Genomic DNA, 23,656 nt, shown 5'->3' on the forward strand with positions numbered 1-23,656 from the left:
AAACATTTTGGCTTTCTGTGGCGTATGGTTTGGTAGAATCTGAGATTTTACAGGTACATCAAAGACTAAAATACAGGATGTTTTAAACATTTAGAGAAATTGATCAAAAGAAAACTTCTCTAGGGGTAAAGGTTTTTTAGGTTTTAGTCCTATTCTACCTTCAAAGTTCTTAACTGGATCCATTCTATTTTATTTTCTTCTGTATTTATATTATTTTGCTCCTTGGATTTACTGTTTTCTTTTTGAAGCAGCTTTTAAAAAGTAACACAGCTCTTAAAAATATTAATCAATTCCAACCTGCTCCATTCTTACCTTGACTATCTTTTCTGTCTTATTGCTAAACCTCTGCTTCTCTTTCTACTTCTCTTCTGGGATTTTATCTTGCTCAGCAATTCTGGTGTGTGATTCTGAATTCTATGGTTTGAGTTTCCTGACCAACTTCTCCTTGCATCTGAGTCCATTTCCTGTGCGTAAAACTTTGGCATTCCATTCTCCGATCCCAGCCAAAACTGAAACTTCTAGTGCTGATAACATTAGGCCTTGTAATACTATTAATTCTTTCCTCCCCATTTCTCATTCCATTGGTATTTCTCAAAGATGAACATTTATTTGTCATTAAGGACGTCACTAGATGATGCTAACTAGACTTACTGTGATCGTTTTGCAGTGTATGCAAATATTGAACCATGATGTTGTACACCTGAAACTAATATAATAATATATGTCAGCGATATCTCAATTTTTTAAAAAACAAAAAAAGAGGAGACAAAAACAGAACTTCATTTTGATGTAACTTCCTTAAGACTTCCTGAATTTTTGTTTCACTGGTAACACTTTATAGCTTCAAACTACAAGAACCGTTAACTGGTCTTTGATAAATTAGTTGTCCCTACACATGGTTTACAATATTACACTCACTGTTGAAAAATAATTAAACTTCTCTCAGTGTTCTTTGCTGTGGGGTCAGGAACTTTACTTGCTTTTCCATCCAACACAGAAGTTAATCACAAACGGGTCCTCTGAACCAAATAATTAAAAATAGAGCAAAGTTTCTGAACCAGGCAGTTGGCAGAAAAGTCTGTACTTCCATCTGTGCACAGTTAGGAAAATATTTCATGTTATTGAAATAGCATCAGCCTTGCCCTCTTTTGTGTGAGAGTGTATCTGTGTGACTCCGTGTCATTCAGTGCTCCGAATGTTTGACGGTAGGTTAATGTTTTATCTGTGTGTGTGTGTGTGTGTGTACATATATATGTATATATGAAAGGCACTGGCAAGGAAACAGGAAAGCAAATCCAGGTGTTCTGTGCATATATTCTTCATTTGCTCATTTCTGTAGAGGGAACATGGTTTTGCTCTTGCTTTTCTCTTCAGTTAAGTTTTCTTTAAACATGTGCATCACAAAATTAAATAGCATTACATTTTGATTTGGAAATCTTTATGTCTTTTGATTCTCTACATACAAATAACTTTTGCTAATAACTTTTAGGAGTTGTTCTTATGTAGGTGAAATGCTAATGGATCTACCTCAGTTTGGAATGTGGGTACTTAGGACTTTCTGTTCTCTGGAAGGAGACTTATGCCTGGAATATATTGTACATCAAACTCATAAACACTTTATGACAGAGGTACAGACATGTGAGTGGCTGATTTTGAGATAAATTTAATCATTCAATTAGGATTTTCCTTTGCTTCTATCAGTAATCAGTAACGTGCCAAATACTGACTGACCAAACTCAATTTTGGCCAGTTCTAAACCTATGCTTCTGTTAGGTCCATACCATTTCTGTCCTTTATCGAGCCTATCTTTGCATGAAATGTTCCTTTGGTATCTCTAATTTTCTTGAAGAGGTCTCTAGTCTTTCCCAATCTGTTGTTTTCCTCTATTTCTTTGCACTGATCGCTGAGGAAGGCTTTCTTATCTCTCCTTGCTATTCTTTGGAACTCTGCATTCAGATGAGAATATCTTTCCTTTTCTCCTTTGCTTTTCGCTTCTCTTCTCTTCCCAGCTATCTGTAAGGCCTCCTCAGACAGCCATTTTGCTTTTTTGCATTTCTTTTCCATGGGGATTTTCTTGATCCCTGTCTCCTGTACAATGTCACGAACCTCTGTCCATAGTTCATCAGGCACTCTGTCTATCAGGTCTAGTCCCTTAAATCTATGTCACTTCCACTGTATACTCATAAGGGATTTGATCTAGGTCATACCTGAATGGTCTAGTGGTTTTCCCTACTTTCTTCAATTTAAGTCTGAATTTGGCAATAAGCAGTTCATGATCTGAGCCACAGTCTGCTCCTGGTCTTGTTTTTGCTGACTGTATAGAGCTTCTCCATCTTTGGCTGCAAAGAATATAATCAATCTGATTTTGGTGTTGACCATCTGGTGATGTCCACGTGTAGAGTCTTCTCTTGTGTTGTTGGAATAGGGTGTTTGCTATTACCAGTGCGTTCTCGTGGCAAAACTCTATTAGCCTTTGCCCTGCTTCGTTCTGTACTCCAAGGCCAAACTTGCCTGTTACGCCAGGTGTTTCTTGACTTCCTACTTTTGCATTCCAGTCCCCTATAATGAAAAGGACATCTTTTTTGGGTGTTAGTTCTAGAAGGTCTTGTAGGTCTTCATAGAACCGTTCAACTTCAGCTTCTTCGGCGTTATTGGTCGGGGCATAGACTTGGATTACCGTGATATTGAATGGTTTGCCTTGGAAACAAACAGAGATCATTCTGTCATTTTTGAGATTGCACCCAAGTACTGCATTTCGGACTCTTTTGTTGACCATGATGGCTACTCCATATATTAAGAAGAGGTGGCAAGAATACACAGAAGAACTGTACAAAAAAGATCTTCACGACCCAGATAATCATGATGGTGTGATCACTCACCTAGAGCCAGACATCCTGGAATGTGAAGTCAAGTGGACCTTAGAAAGCATCACTACAAACAAAGCTAGTGGAGGTGATGGAGTTCCAGTTGAGCTATTTCAAATCCTCAAAGGTGATGCTGTGAAAGTGCTGCACTCGATATGCCAGAAAATTTGGAAAACTCAGCAGTGGCCACAGGACTGGAAAAGGTCAGTTTTCGTTCCAATCCCAAAGAAAGGCAATGCCAAAGAATGCTCAAACTACCGCACAATTGCACTCATCTCACATGCTAGTAAAGTAATGCTCAAAATTCTCCAAGCCAGGCTTCAGCAATACGTGAACCGTGAACTTCCAGATGTTCAAGCTGGTTTTACAAAAGGCAGAGGAACCAGAGATCAAATTGCCAATATGCGCTGGATCATCGAAAAAGCAAGAGAGTTCCAGAAAAACATCTATTTCTGCTTTATTGACTATGCCAGAGCCTTTGACTGTGTGGATCACAATAAACTGTGGAAAATTCTGAAAGAGATGGGAATACCAGACCATCTGACCTGTCTCTTGAGAAACCTGTATGCAGGTCAGGAAGCAACAGTTCGAACTGGACATGGAACAACAGACTGGTTCCAAATAGGAAAAGGAGTACGTCAAGGCTGTATATTGTCACCCTGCTTATTTAACTTATATGCAGAGTACATCATGAGAAACGCTGGGCTAGAAGAAACACAAGCTGGAATCAAGATTACCGGGAGAAATATCAATAACCTCAGATATGCAGATGACACTACCCTTATGGCAGAAAGTGAAGAAGAACTAAAGAGCCTCTTGATGAAGGTGAAGGAGGAGAGTGAAAAAGTTGGCTTAAAGCTCAACGTTCAGAAAACTAAGATCATGGCATCTGGTCCCATCACTCCATGGGAAATAGATGGGGAAACAGTGGAAACAGTGTCAGACTTTACTTTTTTGGGCTCCAGAATCACTGCTGATGGTGACTGCAGCCATGAAATTAAAAGACGCTTACTCCTTGGAAGGAAGGTTATGGCCAACCTAGATATCATGTTTAAAAGCAGAGACATTACTTTGCCAACAAAGGTCCGTCTAGTCAAGGCTATGGTTTTTCCAGTGGTCATGTATGGATGTGAGAGTTGGACGGTGAAGAAAGCTGAGCGCCAAAGAATTGATGGTTTTGAACTGTGGTGTTGGAGAAGACTCTTGAGAGTCCCTTGGACTGCAAGGAGATCCAATCAATCCATCCTAAAAGAGATCAATCCTGGGTGTTCATTGGAAGGACTGATGTTGAAGCTGAAACTCCCAATACTTTGGGCACCTCATGCGAAGGGTTGACTCATTGGAAAAGACCCTAATGCTGGGTAGGATTGGGGGCAGGAGGAGAAGGGGACGACACAGGATGAGATGATTGGATGGCATCACCGACTCGATGAACATGGGTTTGGGTAGACTCCGGGAGTTGGTGATGGACAGAGAGGCCTGGCGTGCTGCAATTCATGGGGTCACAGAGAGTTGGACACGACTGAGCGACTGAACTGAACTGAAACCTATGCTATGACTTTAAAAGTATATTTTCTATTTATTAGGTTCTAATTGCTATATAAAATAGAGATTATTCCCTTCTGGTGTATTTCTATTGTAAGTAGCTCTCTTTATCTCTGGAGAAGTCTTATTTTTAGGTCGATTTTCTTTCTCCCTGGAGAGCCATTGTATTAAATAACAACTAATGCTCAAAAAATACACTGAAAGGAGATTAGGAATTTTTGAGGAAAAAAGGAAATGTCCTAATTTTCTTCCTGTGGCTCCAAAACATATGTATTTCTCAGAGTCACCAGTTTCTTTATGCTTCTAGGGACTTAGAGCCTTGGCATACTCTTAATACTGTGATAATAGAATTAAATACTGAAAGCAGGAGCTGTGGATTGACCATGCTCACATAAATTGAAATTAAGGAAGGAAGAATATCTTCAATAACTGTCATTTTTAATGTTGCAGCTCATTGTTGAATTTAGCTGTGAGGATCAGCTAGGGTTGATGATAGTTTGATCATATAGTCAGTTTGCATTTGGGAAGTTGAACATTTAATAGTTTGATTATTGAGACATTTGGTCATCCATGAAATTCAGAATTTAATAGTTTGATCATTTGGGCAGTTTGTCATTCATGATGTTGAAGGGACTGTGCACATTTTTCTGTCCAACCTCTTCATTTTACAGTCAACCTAATTTTGTTCATTTCTTGTAAACCTACTATGTATGTGCAAAGCACAGTGCTCAGAGGGAACAATAAAGTTGAATAAATTGTGGCCTGTGGCTTCAAACAAATTCATGTTTGATTGCCTTTTCATTATTATCAGGGGACTAACTTTTAGAAAGATATATACATGGATTTTGCTAATTGTTATTCTTTGCTCATGTACGATATCAGGACTTAACATATTTTGTGCGCTGTGAATACTGCGAAGGATGAATGGTAGATGTTTTTAAGCTTGAAAGTTAATGCTGGATTGATCTTCTCTTACATGAGGCAGCTAACGTTGGTAGTATTAATTAGACTCCCTGGAAAGGGTGCCTTGACCCTCAGGTTCTTCACACTTACTTATGGGACTGTTAAATTTGTTTCCCTCATTCATTTAGGCATCTTCTAGACAACAGCATATGGGATTTCATTTTTAAAAGGCTGCATTTGATTGTGGATATCTATACTCAGTACTGTAAATTGGTTGACCAGTATTTATTTACCAGATTCATGATCTACTGGACACACTCAAGAAAGGTCATTGTGCAAAGAACTTACCCTTTTAATAATAGTAACGGCTAGCTGGCACATTGAGGATTTAGGATGTGTCCGTCACTGTGCTGATCACTTAATCTTCACAGTCAACTTAATTGGGAGTTATTATCTCCAGTCTGCAGATAAGGTAACTGGGTTAGTAGCTTGCCCAAGGTCATACAGCCAGTAAGTGGCAGGACTGTGACTCAGTTCATACCATTTTAACTTCAGGCCCTGTGCCCTTAACTAATTATACTTTACTGCTTACCACCCATGTCATTGTGAGACTTGCAAAATTGCTTTCATCAGTGTGAGCTCTATACAAAAGCATAGTTGCAAGATTAAGATAAACTATAAAGCATAAGAATTCAGTGAGCACTCTAGTAACTGTCCACCCAGATTTCATAATTATCACGAATTTGACGTCCTCTCTGTTGGGCCCTTCCCCATCACATCACCTTTCTTCCCACCTTAGCAGTAGCCGCTGGGACGTCCCTGGTGATCCAGTGCTTCTAAGGCAGGGGGCAGGGGTTCAATCCCTGGTCAGGGAGTTAGGATCCCATGTGGCGTATGATGCAGGCAAAAAAAAAAAAAAAAAAAAAAGCAAGCAGTACTCACTAAAGAGGAGTGATGTCTGAAAACATTTTTAACGAAAGTGCACAGAGGTAAATCCCCAGTCAGATATTTATTTTGTCTTCTTGTCTCTCCTCATGGCTCAGTCATCTCTTACTTCTTCCTCCTTATTCTCACCATTGTGGGCTTGAAGAGGAACTGTGTCCGATCTGTATAAAGAGGTTAGGGAGCGTGTCCTCTGCTGTGTTATGCAGGCTGGAGGGCCAGGACCAGTGCAGGGGATTTTGAGGTGGGGGGATGCTTTCTTTGGTGCTCTCGAAGGATGCATCCTCTCCCAGGCAAGGCAGGCTCTGGAGGGACGGTAACAAACAGGCCATCCGAGGGGCTGATTTCATGTAACTGGGCAGACACCTCTTTAAAAATCTTGTCAGGTTATAAGTCACAAATATTAGCCCTACAGACATGTGGTTTCTTAATAGCGTGACTCTTAAAATAGCAGTACGTTTTTGGTAACTAATGTGAGGGCACTTCATAACACAGTCAAGAGCCATTGAGTGGAACATGTTAAGATAATATAACCTTGTTGTCCCTCAATGCTTTCATGCTATCTTTCAGCAAGTAGTAATAATACCTGGTGCAACATGTGAAAATCAAAATGGGTTCGGGTGTGGTGGGAATAATAGAATTCTTTCATCACTTGGAAAATGCATTCTAATAATTAACTGCTTGAAAAAAATAAGCAAGGGAGATTTTTGGCTTTTGTTTGTAAATCATACTCTGTTGCATGAAATCTTTTTTCCAAGGTCATACAGTTCTGTACAAGGTGGCAGTTTAATGCACTCTTAGTTATTAAGAGCATAGACCTAGGTTACTTTTACATTACTCTCATGGCATTACAGAAATTTGTAATGAATTTAAAAGATTAAAAAAAATCGCATCTAGCTAAACATAAAAGTACTTATAAAGGCATATATGTATCTGTAGATAGTCGTTTTATATACGTATTTATATATGTATGTCTTGTATTAGTATTTTTCTGGGGTTGCATGTGTTTGTATGTATAGATACAGTATGCATTGTTTACAGAACTAATGTTAGGAGACCTTTTTATGAACCAACTATATGATTTGGAGCTTTATCAAATGTGGTTTTTCAAAGGTCATGATTTTGGCCTGTAATAAAAAAACAGTATAGTATTGAGGTTAAGGTGCAAGGGTCTGTGTATCTTCTTGCTCTCATCTTTTTGCTTAGAGAAAATCTATGTTCAAAGATACCAGTGTGCCTACTAATAAGCTTCAAATATGAAAAAAAGAGCTACATATAACACTTTGTTGCAGTTTTGTACATTGTCTCAAAAACATGCTGTAAAAATATGGAAACTAGAAAAATCTTGGCAAATGTAGACTTAGAGTGTAGCTGATTTAAAAGCTGCATTTGAGGATTCTAAGTACTGTTCTGTGACAGCTATTACTATAGGAATTGGCACAGCTAAGAAAATTTACAGTTTAATACTTTAGAGCAAATAATTGCTTAGGATGCTTTAAATAGCACAGGAAATGTGTAGAGTGTTTACTTGACATTTGTTATATTGAACACTAATTCTGAAACAGATTCTTTGACCACAGAGAATGCCAGTGTAGGTGGGGTGGGGGTAGACGAGAGAAAGAGACAGACAGAAAACAGCCAGCATGATTAGATAAAAATTAAATGGCAAGTGAGCTTTTTCATGATAGAGTGATACCAGAAAAAAAAAAAGCCCATTTGTTCAATCAAGTTGTCTTTGAGTGTGGTAGCAGAAAGCAAAGTAAAACAAGCTCTCTGGGGTTAGGTTTCTCCTGGTTTTAAGGTCCTGAGTTCTGCTCAAGGCTCTCTTCAAAACTTTCCAGCCCTTGGCTACTCTGGTTTAATTTTGAAGGTCCTGAAAGCAAGAGGAATGACCTCCCTTTTCATAAAACAGAAAGGAAAAAATCCCTCTTGTTATCTGTTTAATCTGCACACGCTCGAGAATGTTATTTTTTTTTTTTTTATGACAGCTCTGGCGCCCTCATTTCTCGATGCAGCTTAGTTCTCGTGATGTTTCCCCCCTAAATGTGTCTTGCCCTCCCAGAGCCTACTATTCCACCCTTGCCAGACACTGCTCACGCAGTCTAATCCTAGGACATGGTCTCCTATGATTGAGTGCTGCCTTAAATGCACAGGGTTTCTTTTTGCAGCAACTGCTTACCCCGTACTATGATTCAGCTGCATTTAATAGGAAGAAAATATACTTTAGGCTACTAAACCCATTCCCATTCCTGTATCTTTGAGTCAATTACACAGTGTCTTAAAGGAAGTTTTAAATGCACGTGTTAAAAACGAATTGGCATGTGTGATAGGTCCAAGAATGTGAAACTGTGCGATGTTAATGAAATTTGCTAGCTTGTCAACATGAGCTGCTTTAAAATACCGGAGGGAATTTTGAAAACAACAATCAAGAGTCAAAACTTCACCATGCAGCATGGCCCAGCACCCAGAAACTTCACGGTGGAGAGGCTGTTCAGTTCAGTTGCTCAGTCATGTCCGACTCTTTGCAAACCCCATGGACTGCAGCACGCCAGGCAGGCTTCCCTGTCCATCACCAATTCCCAGAGCCTGCTCAAACTCATGTCCATCGAGTCAGTGATGCCATCCAACCATCTCATCCTCTGTCATCCCCTTCTCCTCTTGCCTTCAATCTTTCCCAGCATCAGGGTCTTTCCAAATGAGTCAGTTCTTCACATCAGATGGCCAAAGTATTGGAGTTTCAGCTCCAGCATCCGTCCTTCCAATGAACACCCAGGGCTGATTTCCTTTAGGATAGACTGGTTGGATCTCCTTGCAGTCCAAGGGTTTCTTAAGAGTCTTCTCCAACACCACAGTTCAAAAGCATTAATTCTTTGGTGCTCAGCTTTCTTTATGGTCCAACTCTCACATCTGTACATGACTACTGGAAAAACCGTAGCTTTGACTGATGGACCTTAGTCGGCAAAGTAGTCTCTGCTTTTTAATATGCTGTCTAGGTTAGGCATAGCTTTTCTTCCAAGGAGCAAGAGTCTTTTAATTTCATGGCTGCAGTCACCATCTGAAGTGATTTTGGAGCACAAGAAAATAAAGTCTGTCACTGTTCACATTGTTTCCCCATCTATTTGCCATGAAGTGATGGGACCTGATGCCATGATCTTCGATTTTTTGAATGCTGAGTTTTAAGCCAGCTTTTTCACTCTCCTCTTTCACTTTCATCAAGAGGCTCTTTAGTTCCTCTTCGCTTTCTGTATTTATGGAGAGGCTGTATTTATGGCTTTTCTACTGACTGGAGAGTTGACCTTGAATAAATCATGTTTAACTTCTCTATGCTTCAATTAGCTTTTGAAAGATATGTGTGGTTGTATATAGCCAGTGGGAAGGCCATAACCCAAGTTCATGACAAAAGGAGAACTTGAAGGAAAATTTTATTAGAAAAGAGCAGAGGACCTGAATGCAAGCCTTATGTAGGGTACGATTAATAAGTCTTGGTACGTATGGCTCCTAAGAATGATAGAGGGTTTTCTTCTAATACTCTTCTTGTATTTTGTAGAATTAAAAAACATATATTTACTGTTTTTTAAAGAGCTATTATCATTTTTATTACCATGAGCATTAACAAAGCTTTTTTATTGGCATATAGTTGCTTTACAATGTTTTGTTAGTCTTTGCTATACAGCAAAGTGAATCAGCTGTGTTGTTGCTGATTAGTCGCTAAGTCATGTCTGACTCTTTTGTGACCCCATGGACTGTAGCCCGCTAGGCTCCTCTGTCCATGGGATTTCCCAAGCAAGAATACTGGAGTGGGTTGCCATTTCCTTCTCCACGGGATCTTCCTGACCCAGGGATCGAACCCACATTTCCTGCATTGGCAGGTGGGTTCTTTACCTCTGAGCCACTTAGGAAGCCCCAAATTAGTTACACGAATACAAATATCCCCACTTTGGGATTTCCTTCCCATTTGGGTCACCACAGAGCATTGAACATGGCTCCCTGTGTTGTACAATAAGTTCTCATTAGTCATCTATTCTACACAGTATCAATAGTGTATATGTGTCTATATTTTTTGTTCTGCTTTTTAACTCCAGAAAGCTTTGTGTTCATATTTTTTTTTCCTATAAGTTCCATCTTATATAAAGGTTTTTTTTTCTTTAAGATTATTAACAATTTAAAATGTAATTGTGCAGTAAGAAATTTCATTTACTATACAAAGACATTTAATTTTTTTTAAAAAAGATACTTGAAGTTATTATTTATTTTGAAAAGTTTATTTCTTTTTTAGTCTGCTGCTGCCCCTGCGTTGATGATCTCAATGGTTTTTCATTCATTTGGGGAGTCAGGAAGAAGAGTATTCAACATTTAATATGCCAGAAGCCCTAGTAAGCACAAAAACACTTAAGTACCCATGTGATTTACAGTCAGTGGGTCTGTTTCCCCTTTCTACTGTGTCAAGAATTAGTTGGAAGGACCAGAATTCATAGGAGAAAGTAAAACAGGACTGTGGGGATTAATAATCAAAGGAGAGCTTTTTAGTTTGTGGTACCCAGAGCTGCACATCGATGCAGGAGTTGTGTTGTTGGTTTAGTCACTCAGTCATGTCTGACTCTTTGTGACCCCATGGACTGTAGCTTGCCAGACTTCCCTCTTCTTCACTGTCTCCTGGAGTTTGCTCAAATTCATGTCCATTGAGTCAGTAATGCCATCCAACCATCTCATCCTCTGTCATCCCCTTCCCCTCCTGCCCTCAGTTTTTCCCAGACTCAGGGTCTTTTCAAAGGAGATCAAACCAGTCAATCTTAAAGGAAATCAACCTTGACTATTCATTGGAAGGTCAAGCTGAAGCTCCAATACTTTGGCCACCTGATGTGAAGAGCCAACTCATTGGAAAAGACCCTGACTCTTTGGAAAAGGAGTTTGTGAGGTCTCAGTAAACGAAATGCGGACAGGTCCCCCTAACCCACATCTCCCTGGCCAAGCTCTTGCAGTTATGGCCTCATTTAAGTTGCATTGTTGTGAAAAGGACAGAGGGCTGAGATGCTACAGTCTCAGGTGGAATTCTGGAGTGTGTAAATATAAGCCTCCAGCTCCGAGTTTAGAGAAAACGTTTAAAAGAAAGCCAGAGAAAAAACTTACAGATTAAACTCCGTATCCATGACTCACTCTCTTTGCTCTCTCCTTCCAGCTGTTACTCATTTTACTGCGAACCCCACAGGAAGGCTTCTTGTGATGTTTTCCCTTTGACTGCTTTGCCAAAATATAAATATACACCTTGGGAGAAAAAGGGTGAGAGAGAGAAAAGACACAGGTCACAGTTTTTTTAATCCTGGTTCTGCCGATAACAAACTCTATGGCCAGATACTCTGTACAGCAAGAGAGGATGTAATAAAATTTGTTCTCGGTAGCCAGGCAGCCATCTCTCTGTAGAAGGGCTTGTCTCATATGTCCACTGTGTCTGGATTGCTGAGGTCCCTTTTGGATCAGCTCTCCTAGGCTTTTGGAAGTAGCCCCTCGGGTGTGACTGCAGCCTGGAGATTCCTTAGCAATGAGGACTGAATTATCAGAGAACAGGCAGGAATGAAGCCTGTGCGGTGGGGCGGGGGGTGCCAAGCTGTCCACCTGCGGCGTAGACTTGGCCGGTTATGCCCATGTGTTCTGTTATCGTTGGATATTCCAGAATTTTGAAATCTCCTGTGATTTAAACACCAGCCCTGACATATACCACCTTGGCCAAGCCACTTAAGGCCTCAGTTTCTTCATCTGAAAAGTGAAAAGTGGGGATTATAATCAGCATGAGGATTAAATGAATCAGGATATGTATGACACCTAGAAGGGCTTCCCTGTGGCTCAGATGGTAGAGAATCTGCCTGCAGTGCAGGAGACCAGGGTTTGATCCCTGGGTCAGAAAGATCCCCTGGAGAGGGAAATGGCAACCCACTCCAGTATTCTTGCCTGGAAAATCCCATGGACGGAGGAACCTGGCCGGCTACAGTTGGCCAAGGAGTCGGACAGGACTGAACGGCTAACACTTTCACTTTACATTTTTTTTTCATGACACCTTGAAGAGCCCTTGGTACCTAGTAAATGCTGTTTATGACTTAGTTACTTTTGTCATGATATTTTTCTCCTTTAGGATTTTCTAATTTATTTGTGTAGTATTTGTGTGTAATTAGGGCAGAGTACAGTCCATGGGGTTGCAAAGAGTCGGATACAACTGAGTGACTAAGCATGCGCACATGCGTACCAGGTCTGTGGGAGGTAGTGGCGATGTGGTTGCTGACAGGGAGACCAAGGGTGGTAGTTGTTGTTTAGTAGCTCAGTTGTGTCCAACTCTTTTGTGACCTCATGGACTGTAACCTGCCAGGCTCCTCTGTCAGTGGGATTCTCCAGGCAAGAATACAGGTGTGGGTTGCCATTTCCTTCTCTAGGGAATCTTCCTGACCCAGGGCTGGAACCTGCATTTACAGGAGGATTCTTTACCACTGAGCCACCTGGAAATCCCCATTGTTCTCCTTTGGGGTTTTCTAATTTATTTCTATCGTGTTTAGGGCAGACTCCTAGGCGTGTGGGAGGAGGTGGTGGTGGTGGGGTTGGTGAAAGGGAGACTGAGAGTGGTAGAGTGTGGACATAATCTGGTGTCCACCCTAGGCATCAGCCTTTGCCTGTACATATCATGTTCATTTCTCACCACCAGGCTTTGCTCAGATTCTTCCCTCACTCTCTGCCTTCACCTCCACCTTCTGCCCCACCCTGAATGTCCAGCACGAGCCTCCCTTTCTCCAGGACAGACTGCCTTCCCCAGCTATTTCTGCTCAAACCAGTCTCCTTCCCCACTTCCCTCAATTCCTGTGTACTCGTCCGCACAGCTCATTTTATCATGTCATTATTGCTTCATTCTGTTACTTACAAGTCTTGCTTCCTAGTCAGTCTCCGTGTGACCGGAGGCTCTGGCCACCTCTCAGCGTCCCGGGCAGTGAGGCAGAAAGAGCAAGGATAAGGAAAGAAAGGAACCTGCTTTGCTCTCACTAATCAACTGAGCATGCTCGAGGCATTTGATCTCTCTAACCCTCAGAGCATCGCAGGTAAAATGAGGGTCTGGACTAAGTGATCTCTAAATTTTCCCCTGCGGCTTCATCGTTTGAGGGTAGTACACATGTGCATACAAATGTGAGGAGAGAGTGAACGAGTGTCCACAACTCCCCTTTGCTCAGGACAGCTTTAGTTATTTTTGTGCCCAGCAGCATCTCTGCTTGGTGAATGGAGGACACAGGCTAGATAATGGTTTCACTTTCATTGGATAGAAATTTTGTTCATTTTGATCCTTTCGTGGTCTGAATTCTTGTCCACATCTGAGTTTATATTAGTAATTTGCCAATGATAAAAGATTTTCTGTGAAAAAGTAGTACAAATTATATCACAGCCAAAATAGTGAGCACATTAGAAAGGAAGAGTATACAAGAAGGCACTTTAGAAGCCCCTATTTTCATGCATCTATTTTATGTATTATATATATATATTATCTATTTTAGTTTATATATACAAGCCCTTAGCATTTTCACTTAATAATTTATTGCTCATTTTGAGGTTTTTCTATAAGTACTTAAGAAATTTAAAACTATATCTTCTTTTTAATTGAAGTGTAATTGATGTGCGGTATTATATAAATTACAGCTGTACAATATAGTGATTTCATAATTTATAAGGGTTGTGCTTGTTTATAATTATTTTAAAGTATTGGCTGTATTTCTTGTGTTGTACAATATGTCCATGTAGCTTATTTTATACATAGTAGTTTGAACCTCTTAATCCTTTACTCCTATATTGCTCCTCCCCGCTTCCTTCTCCCCACTGGTAACCACTAGTTTGTTTCCTCTGTGAGTTTGTTTCTTTGAAACTACATCTCTTTTTAAAAATTTGTAATTTGGGCTTGTTTTTTTATTCATATTAGGCATCTCGCATGCATGCGAAGTCAGTTACATTATGTCCGACTCTGCAACCCTATGGACTGTAGCCCACCAGGCTCCTCTGTCCATGGGATTCTCCAGGCAAAGAATACTGAAGTGGGTTGCCATTTCCTTCTCCATTTAGATGTCTTATCTGAACCCAATTTGCTGAGCATGTTTTATTGTTTTTGGTATGTTAGAATTGATACATTTATAGTGGCTGAAATTTTCAGCATCAGGTCTCAATAATTTGGAATTATTTATGCATTTCACTTATTCCTCTTTCCTAATATCTACATCTGCATCCCAAATTGATTGCTCCTTGATCATATTTAAGGCATCTATTTACCTTATGCTTTCACTAATATTTGAACATTTTAAACAGTTATGAAAGGTTTTGAACTTACTGATCTTAATTTACTAGGGAAAGAGAGAGGAAGGGAGAGAGAGAGATGGAATAGAATTTGGCCAGTTGTTTATGGCTGTAACCATCTTTGTATATGAGAGAAATGACTTCATGATTGAGGAGACTTTATGGTAATAAACCATGACTTTTTCAAACATGTTACTCTCTGGAAAAAAAAAAGCTTTTGAAATATTATTTGTCATACAAGTTCAGACCAAGGAGGGTGTAAGTTGACTGTCTAATTAGGCTCCATATGGCTTGAACTCTTCAGAGAGCCACCTGAAATAGGGCCCTGTTAAGAAATTATTCTGTGTTGTACATAATCGTGTTCAAGAGGTCTTTGTAATTTGCATTGAAAAATGATAATTGGCATCATCCTCACAGATGAGATCTGTGACCTTAGATGTTTTCTGATTCAGCTTAACAGTGACACTAAGATTTATATTAAAATCTCTTTCACATTACTGGGAACACCCCCCCACACACACACACACACTTCAAACCTTTAATAGTTCACTGAGCTTAAGTGTAAGAAGCTCCTTCCTACTATTTTCATCTGAATCCAGTGATTGGCTTCCATGTTATAACCGAAAGGAAAGTATCTGTGGGTGTTGTGGGGAAGGAGAGCTTGCAGGACACAGGGTCACAAGGGTAGAGAAACGTCAGCTGCTTTTATTTAGCAAATATTAATATTTACCAATCATTTCTACCCCTGTGCTCGTTGTGTACCGGGATCTGAATTGATCAAAAAGGTCCGCGTGTATGGAGTCTTTCTTCGTAGAAATGCTTAGGCTTCACTTGGCTGCTTTTACCTCTTTTTTAAGAAGCAGTGCAGAAAAATGCTGGCATGTTTGTAGTCCATTTGTGTGGAGATAGCTGTCTCTCTTATCTGGGCATACGTTTTGCTGGAGGAGAGGAGGTGGGAGTAGGTAGTAAAATCGGAATCCTGGGTGCAAGTGATAATTGACCTCACTGACTAGAGGGAGGAGAGAAAAATAGTTTCAAGTCCTTTTCACAGGATAGTTCAAGCAAGATGTTTTTCTGAATTTGGTTTCTGATTTGAAAACCGGACCGGGCTGTTTTTGTGTTTCATCCGAACGAATTTATAATGAATCGAAGGGTAGGGTGTTTCTTAAGCCTGAGATCTTCAGGCAGCGAATCATTTTCATGTTGTTGAGACGTTTTCCAGCCTTTATTGCAGTGTGTAGCTCATTCTTTTCTCTGGCTGTTTTGACTCCTTGAGAAACTGGCAATAACAAATTAACAATCACACTCCGCTGGAATGAAAACACTCGGTAGTGGAGTAATAAATAGCAGTTCTGGAAACCGGAGTAAACAGAAAACTCCCCTCTCCTGCTTATGAAGGCTCTCGAGAAGGAATCTAACGTCCAACAGATGCAGGCAAGATACACCGTGTAAAGCAAAAAGGCATGAATGTACTTTCATTTTAATTGTCCAAGGGACTGTGGGGTGAAAACCGTAGATCCACTTTCTTTCTTTAAGAACTTACCAAGTAAATTATTTTCCAACTTCTCACCTTCCTTCCCTCAAATCGACCATAAAGGATCAGAAGGTTTGACTTGTTAAAATGAGTTGTATTTGTTTGGGAGCCCCACGGTGGCCTGGGGCTTCTTCACTTCCTGTCTTTCTCTGGTGAAACTGGGAATAGCCCGAGGCCTTGACCTTGGTGGGAAAGATGTGAATCAGCCCAGCCCTGAAATGGAGTGAGCCCAGCCCTGAGATGGAGTGCTGCCTAGGTCCTGGTCTGCCCATGGAGTGTCCCATTGGAATTTTCAATCACAACGAGATTATAAATAGCTCCTGGGGGTATGTCCATCCACTCTATTCATAGGGTTGCTTACTCTGGTGGTGGTAGATGGAGCAGATGTATAATGTCCTAGGGATCATTACCAGCCGGTGTTCTTGACTTTCCCTAGTCAAGAGAAACTGGTAAGAGGCCAGATGAGAAATTCAGGTGAGACTTGACTGGGGCTCCTGCTGCAGCAGGGAGGAGACAAACAAGTAACGGTTTCCCTTGCTTGCTCACTTGGGGATAGGGAGAGCTGGCTCCATATATGGGGTGAGGGTAGAGGTGGGTTCAGGGGCCGGGCCGGAGGGTGGCTTAGGCAGCCTACCCGCCCCCTCGGCGGTGCTGTGTGCGTGGGGCGTGCATCACACCTGGCTGTCATTCCCAGTACCCCGTTTTTGCTCCCAGCTCCTCAGAAGTGGCAGTTGGGTTTTTGGTCTTTTAGTATCTTGTTGTCCATAAGTTGCCCTAACTGCACATGCACCCCAGCTATATTTAGTCCCATATTATTTCTTTGTATTTTGTTGCTCAAGGAGATGTTTGTCCAGGTGCAAGCGCTGCAGCAAAGGGTCTCAGGTCCCAGGTCCCAGCCTGTCAGGATGAACACTTGACTTGGTTGGAGGCCATTATCATGGAAGATATTACAGCTCCTTCATGACCATACATGCCTGGAGGAGAACTTTGGTGCCCACAGAATCTGAATGCCGGGGGACTGTTTAGATTTCCCATTAATCAAAAAGGCACCTTAAATAAGCTGCTGAGATTTCATGAATTTTCTCTAGATTCCTATCGAGGAATTGGGGCTAAGGAGTTTTGTTTTTTTTTTGCCTCATGAAATGTGCCCATATTTAGCCTGTCCAGTTGAAAAAGGGAATGCCATCCACTTTGTGCTTAGGACAATGAAGTTCTTCCCACACCTGGCTGGGAGAGCCCCTTTGGTTAACTTTCCAGTCTGAAACATGTGAGTCAGACAGAAGCAAAGATTTAAATGTTATTAACATGAGAAAAATCTTTTGAACGTGAAGTCATCATGGTTGAGGTTACTTTGAACATTCCTCACAGTCTCTTTTATGATTTGTACCAGAATCAACACGCATTTGTTTTATGCTAAAAAACACCATGGAGTAAAAATGGACATGAGTTTGAAAGCCAGAAGCTTTCATATTATAGAAATGTTATACTCTGATAAATATTTCGTGAAGCTCCTTGGCTCATGGGCTGTTTTTTTTTCTTTAATGGCTTTTGGGTTCAGGAATTTTGAAAGTCAGATTCTTTGTAACTTAAATTTCCTTCTAAGCAAGGAAGTACAGTATATTATTAATTTTTAAAAAATATATACTTAGAAGTTCAAGTTGTGTAATTATCTTAATGCTCCAGAGCCTCTTTTCTGACTAAACATTGGAATTTTTGCTGTTGAATGCAGGGAATTTGTCCAGAAAAGCTTAAGGAAATTTAGCCTACACAGGGAAATTTGCTAGATTTATAAATAAAAGGTTTAACTAAAGGGATGATACATAACAGAATTTTATCTTATCTATAAAAGATTGCTTTTGAGTTTTGTCTCTTAACCCTTTTTTAGGATTAAGTAATAATTGTAGCTTGTTTTTTGGTAGTTGATTTATAGTAATAGGTTTTGTGCAATCTGACCATGGGTAATTGAACTCATTTTAAGTGCATAAGGACAGACTGCCTTTTAAAGGATCACAAAAAGGCATTTTTTTAATTTAAAGTGAAAATGTCCCCAGAGATGACCTGCCTGAGACCTTAAAGTATGAAAGAAAGATAATATAGCATGTTCCTCTGTCTCTTGAAGGAATGACCTCTTCTATTGGAAAATAACCTTAAAGAATTCATAGTTTAGAATTTTTAGTTGAAATAATTTATAAATCATGGGACTGGCTTTTAATCCTTAGTAGAATTCTTCTTTATTTCTAAGAAGCCTGCATAAATGTTTATATGAACATAACCTTAAGTATTTAAAATGTAGCATACCAACCTTCCTTAAAGACAACTTTATGCATGACAGTGCACATTCAAAGTTCTTGGATAAAAATGCTTTGTACCTTTTTTGGAAGAAAAATCTTATTTTTTTTTTCCCTTTTAATTCCTACCATAACAGAACTTTTGAACAGAGTGGGAAACTAGCAATGTTACTTACATTTACCACTGGCATTGTTACCCACATTTACTACTTTATTGTTACTAACAGAGTGAGTGAAGCAACACTATGTGTTCAACTTTAGCAAGTTAGATGCATTAACTTACTCATTTAAAGAACTTGAATGACAAAGCCTTAATTTTTATTATAGAAAATATTAATAGCAGAGCTTAATTAGCAAAGCTTGTATAGGATCAGATTTGGTTACTATGATGACTCAGTTCAGTTCAGTTCACTTCAGTCGCTCAGTTGTGTCCGACTCTTTGCGACTCCATGGACTGCAGCACGCCAGGCCTCCCTGTCCTTCACCAACTCCCGGAGTTTACTCAAACTCACATCCATTGAGTCGGTGATGCCATCCAACCATCTCATCCTCTGTCGTCCCCTTCTCCTCCCACCTTCAATCTTTCTCAGCATCAGGGTCTTTTCAAATGAGTCAGCTCTTCACATCAGGTGGCCAAAGTATTGGAGTTTCAGCTTCAACATCAGTCCTTCCAATGAATATTCAGGACTTTATAATTTGACTTATTTTCTCTGTATAATCTAATTTTTCCTATTGTTTTGGACTTAAATAATTATTATATATACTGTGGTTTAGCACTCGCGTACACCAAGGGGAGAGCAGGGGAGAGAAACACAGGTGAGTGATCAGGTGAGGAGGCTGGGCGAGGTGCCCGTGGGCTGACAGTAAAGTAGGGTGGTTGGAGAGTTTCCATTTCTGGTCATTGGACTTTCTCAGAATGCCCCATGACTCTCCAGTAACTGTATTTACATGACATTATATGAATATGTGTTTTTCTGGTGCAAGGGTTATAGCTTTCACCAGATTCTCAAAGAATTCTCTGTCCCTCCAGAGTTTTATAAGAACCACTAATGTAGAATTGAAAGTTCTGGACAGCTTCGAGGATAAGATGCTAAGTCTGAGTTACGGAAAGCAAGCTGTGGACTACCTTTTTTTACGTGATTAAAAATGGCCATGGCTGCCATAAGTTCCTTTTGTGTCTGTGAGTTGATTTCTGTTTTTTAAGTTAGTTCATTTGTATCTTTTTTTTTAAGATTCCACATATAAGTGATAGCATATAAAAAAAATTATGGTTACCGAAGGGGTGGGGCTGGGGAGGGATAAATTAGGAGTTTGGGATTAACAGATATATACTCCTATATATAAAATAGATGAACAACAAGGATCTACTGTATAACACAGGGAACTATATTCAGAATCTTGTAATAACCTATAATGGAAAATAATCTGAAAAAAAGAATATGCGTATGTATGTATAACTGGGAGCTTCCTAGGTGGCTCAGTGTGTAAAGAATCCACCTGCAATGCAGGAGATGTAAGAGATGTGGGTTCAGTCCCTGTGTCAGGAAGTTTCCCTGGAGGAGGGCATGGCAACCTAGTATTCTTGCCTGGAGAATCCCATAGACAGAGGAGCCTGGGGGGCTACAGTCCATGGAGTCGTAAAGAGTCGGACAGGACTAAACCGACTGAACACACACGCATGCATGTATAGCTGAATCACTTTGCTGTACATCTGAAACTAACGTAACATTGTAAATCAACTGTGCTTCAATAAAAATGAAAAACTTATCGTGACATGGCCACATATGAACTACCTTAAGTTGGTATTGCTTACACCCGTGGTACGCATTTAAAACAGCGTGTTTATTTTGAAATAAGTAAAATAAATAGATAAATAACATCTCATGGTTTGTCCCATCCCCATTTTTAGATAACTAAATGCTATAACCTTGTTCATAGTAGCTCTGATTTTTTTTTTTTCCTATGTTGGAAATTGCTCAGCGGGAGACAAATGAGGTTCCCATGCGAACTGTGCGGGTGATTGAGTGAAGAGGGTAATCAATGTCTTTGGAGATCCGTCTTCTTGTTCACATTTATGTTAAGAAGTATGCAGAGCAGAAAGCCTTGAACAGTTTGGAAATGGGGAGCTGGTTACACTGAAGCGTCAAGCACACATTGCAACTCCCCCACTTTTACATATGGACATTTTGCCACTTGCAAAGCTGTATGCTTGGATCTGCATTTGATAAGGGCAGACATACCTTGTCTAGGTTCTGGCTGTGTCACCATGCTGGCACAACATCTGGCCTGCACAATATCCGAAGAAATACTTTGTTGATTAAATGACCTCAATTGGTTCTCAGGGGCGTCCTGTGGATTCAGACACAACAAGTTTCAGCATTCCATTCTCCAGGTTCAAAGAGGGCAATTATTTACCTAGGGTCACATGGCCGGTAGCTAAAGGATCTAGATCTCTCCTTTACACTGTGCTTTATCTTAACTCCAGGAATAAAAGTGGAAAAGCCACACTTTAATCAACTATGTTTTGATATAATGGATGAGGGGTTGTAAGTCTCAAAGACTTCAAAAATCATAGTGGCCTATTGGTCCTGTAACAGAGAGAAAATCTTAAGTGATTATCTCTTGATGGTGCTTTCAAGTCAGGTTTTTATAATTTAGCAGAAGAAAAGAAAACTATTCCTTCTTATGCAACTGGATATTCAGGTGCCAGGCAGAGTGTGTGCACTGAGTATATAACTGAACAAATGCAATGTGAGCCCCTGCCCTTGGAGTGCTTACCTTTTCATAGAGGAGGCAGATTGCTTATAAATCTGTAAGTGTGCTGTGTATTTCAGACAAAAATCAAAGGAGGGTGCATTAGGGGAGAAAGAGTGATGGTGGCAGACAGAGGGTGATTTTATTTGGGGAAGTCAGGAAAATCCTTTCATAGCATTTGACACTCATGCAGAGACCTCAGTGATGTGTAGGAATGCTGCAGGGGTGACATCATCAGAAGAGCTTTGCAGATGGAGAGAATGGCCATGAAAAGGCCCTGAAGTCAGGAAGAGGCTTTCACTCTGTAGTGAGAGGCAAGAGGACTCGCATTTTATTCTACCTGTGATAGGAGACTGAATTTGTTTCCCAGGGCTGTCCTAACAAAGGACCACAAACTTGGTGGCTTGAAACAACAGAAGTTTGTTCTCTCACAATTCTAGAGGACAGAAGTCTGAAGCCAAGCTGTCACCCTCCCTCCCTCCCTCTGAAGTTACCAGGGGAGAATCTTTCCTTGCCTCTTGTAGCTTCTGGTAGCTCCAGGCATTCCTTGGCTTGTAGCAGCATCACTCCAGTCTCTGCCTCTGTGTTCACATGGCCTTCTCCTTTGTGTCTGTGTCTTGTCCTGTTCTGCCTCTTTTAAGGACACTGGTTATTGGATTTAGGGCCCACCCAGGTAATCCATGGAGAAGACAATGGCAACCCACTCCAGTACTCTTGCCTGGAGAATCCCATGGATGGAGGAACCTGGTAGGCTACTGTCCGTGGGGTTGTGAAGAGTCGGACACAACTGAGCGACTTCACTTTCACTTTTCACTTTCATGCATTGGAGAAGGAAATGGCAACCCACTCCAGTGTTCTTGCCTGGAGAATCCCAGGGATGGCGGAGCCTGGTGGGCTGCCGTCTGTGGGGTCTCACAGAGTCGGACACGACTGATGCAACTTAGCAGCAGCAGCAGCAGGTAATCCAGGGTGATCTCATCTCGAGATCTTTTTAACTTAAGTACATTTGCAGAAACCCTTTTTCCATAGAAGCTCATAGTCACAGGTTCTGGATGTGAACATATCATTTTGGGGCCCGCTGTTCAACTCATCACAGGAACCATGTTGAGCATTTAAGCAGGGGGAGTGGTGGTGTCTGCGGTGTTTCATAAAGATGGCTTGGATGCTGTGGGAGAGCAGTTATAGGTGATTGAAGAATCGACCAGGAGAAGCTGTTGCAGTGGTCCAGATGAGCTAGGGGAGCGCGGGGAGATGGAGAGCGATGGGGCGATTCAGTTCTGTATCACAGCAGGGCAGAGGGGGCTTGTTTGATGGATTAGAAGTAGTGAGGAAAGAAAAGAGACAATCCAAGATGGTGGTGCCCTTCATGGAGAAGAGGGGAGTCGGGTTCAGGAAGAAGTTGAGACAGGGGTTGCCATCCGGAGTTCTGTTTGGGGCACGTGAACTGTTGAGAGGGGGAGATGCTGGGCATTCATTAACTTACACGTGTGGATTTGCAGCTCAACAGATGTATTAAGGTGAGCTTTGTCAGCCTAGAGGTGGGCAGTACTGAAGGACACTCCTCTCTAGGAAGAGGGTTATCATGGAGTGGAGACCAAGATTCAGCCCATTTGCATGAAGATCACCAAACTGATAACCACCAGTTTCAATCTCTCAGCCCTGGCATTTATGTCAATGTCTTCCCTGGTGGCTCAGATGGTAAAGAATCTGCCTGTAATTCGGAAGACCTGGGTTCAATCCCTGGGTTGGGAAGATCCGCTGGAGAAGAGAATGGCTACCCACTCCAGTGTTCTTGCCTGGAGAATCCCATGGGCAGAGGAGTCTGGTGGGCTATAGTCCATGGAGTCGCAAAGAGTCGGACATGACTGAGCGGCTAACACTGAGGGAGGGAAGCAGGAGGGGAGCAAGCCATCAGGAGAACCTGGCTCAGTTATCCTTGGCTGTCACAAAGGCCATTGTGTGGTTAATTTTTATTTCATCGCTATCTTTATTTTCTTTGAATTGTTTCATTCTAAGCTCGACAAGCCTGATTGGCAGATTCACTGTCTGATTTTTTCTAGTTTTAAATGATATGCTTTTTCTTCCAGCCATCTTCATCTATTAACCTACATTCATTTTTAATTTTAATGCTCCAATCAATAATTATTTCGCTTGACAGTTTTTGACAATCTGCTGCTCCATTTAGCTGCTTAGCGTGAATTTAAAAGGTGATTTCTCAGTCTGTACAAGGGAAGTAAACTTGCTCTTTCATCCTCTACTTTCGGGGGGCATAGGAAAATAGGCATGTTTTTGCTCTTTCCTAGGGAGTTTTTAATATAGAAGAGCTTAATAGTTTTCCATGTAGGAAGATAGAGGACTATAGAACATTTACATTTTCTGTTATGTAGCATTCTGTTCCTGTCATTAATTCACTTGAAAGGCCGGATTTCTGTTAATTGGAATTGATATTGTGAGGTCAGCCCTTCGCCAAATATTTATTGAATACTCATTGTGTGCAAGGCACTATGTGAAACGTGATG

The 23,656-nt window shown here is 40.8% G+C and overlaps 1 protein-coding gene across 2 annotated transcripts in view; it reads left to right on the plus strand.

Moving 5' to 3' along the window:
• ATXN1 (ataxin 1) overlaps positions 1 to 23,656 on the plus strand; it is a 451,903-nt gene that overhangs the window by 69,415 nt on the left and 358,832 nt on the right. The window lies entirely within an intron of this gene.

This window comes from Giraffa tippelskirchi, chromosome 8 (genome assembly GCF_054371585.1).
Source record: "Giraffa tippelskirchi isolate mGirTip1 chromosome 8, T2T-mGirTip1v1.2.pri, whole genome shotgun sequence".
Lineage (NCBI taxonomy): Eukaryota > Metazoa > Chordata > Mammalia > Artiodactyla > Giraffidae > Giraffa > Giraffa tippelskirchi.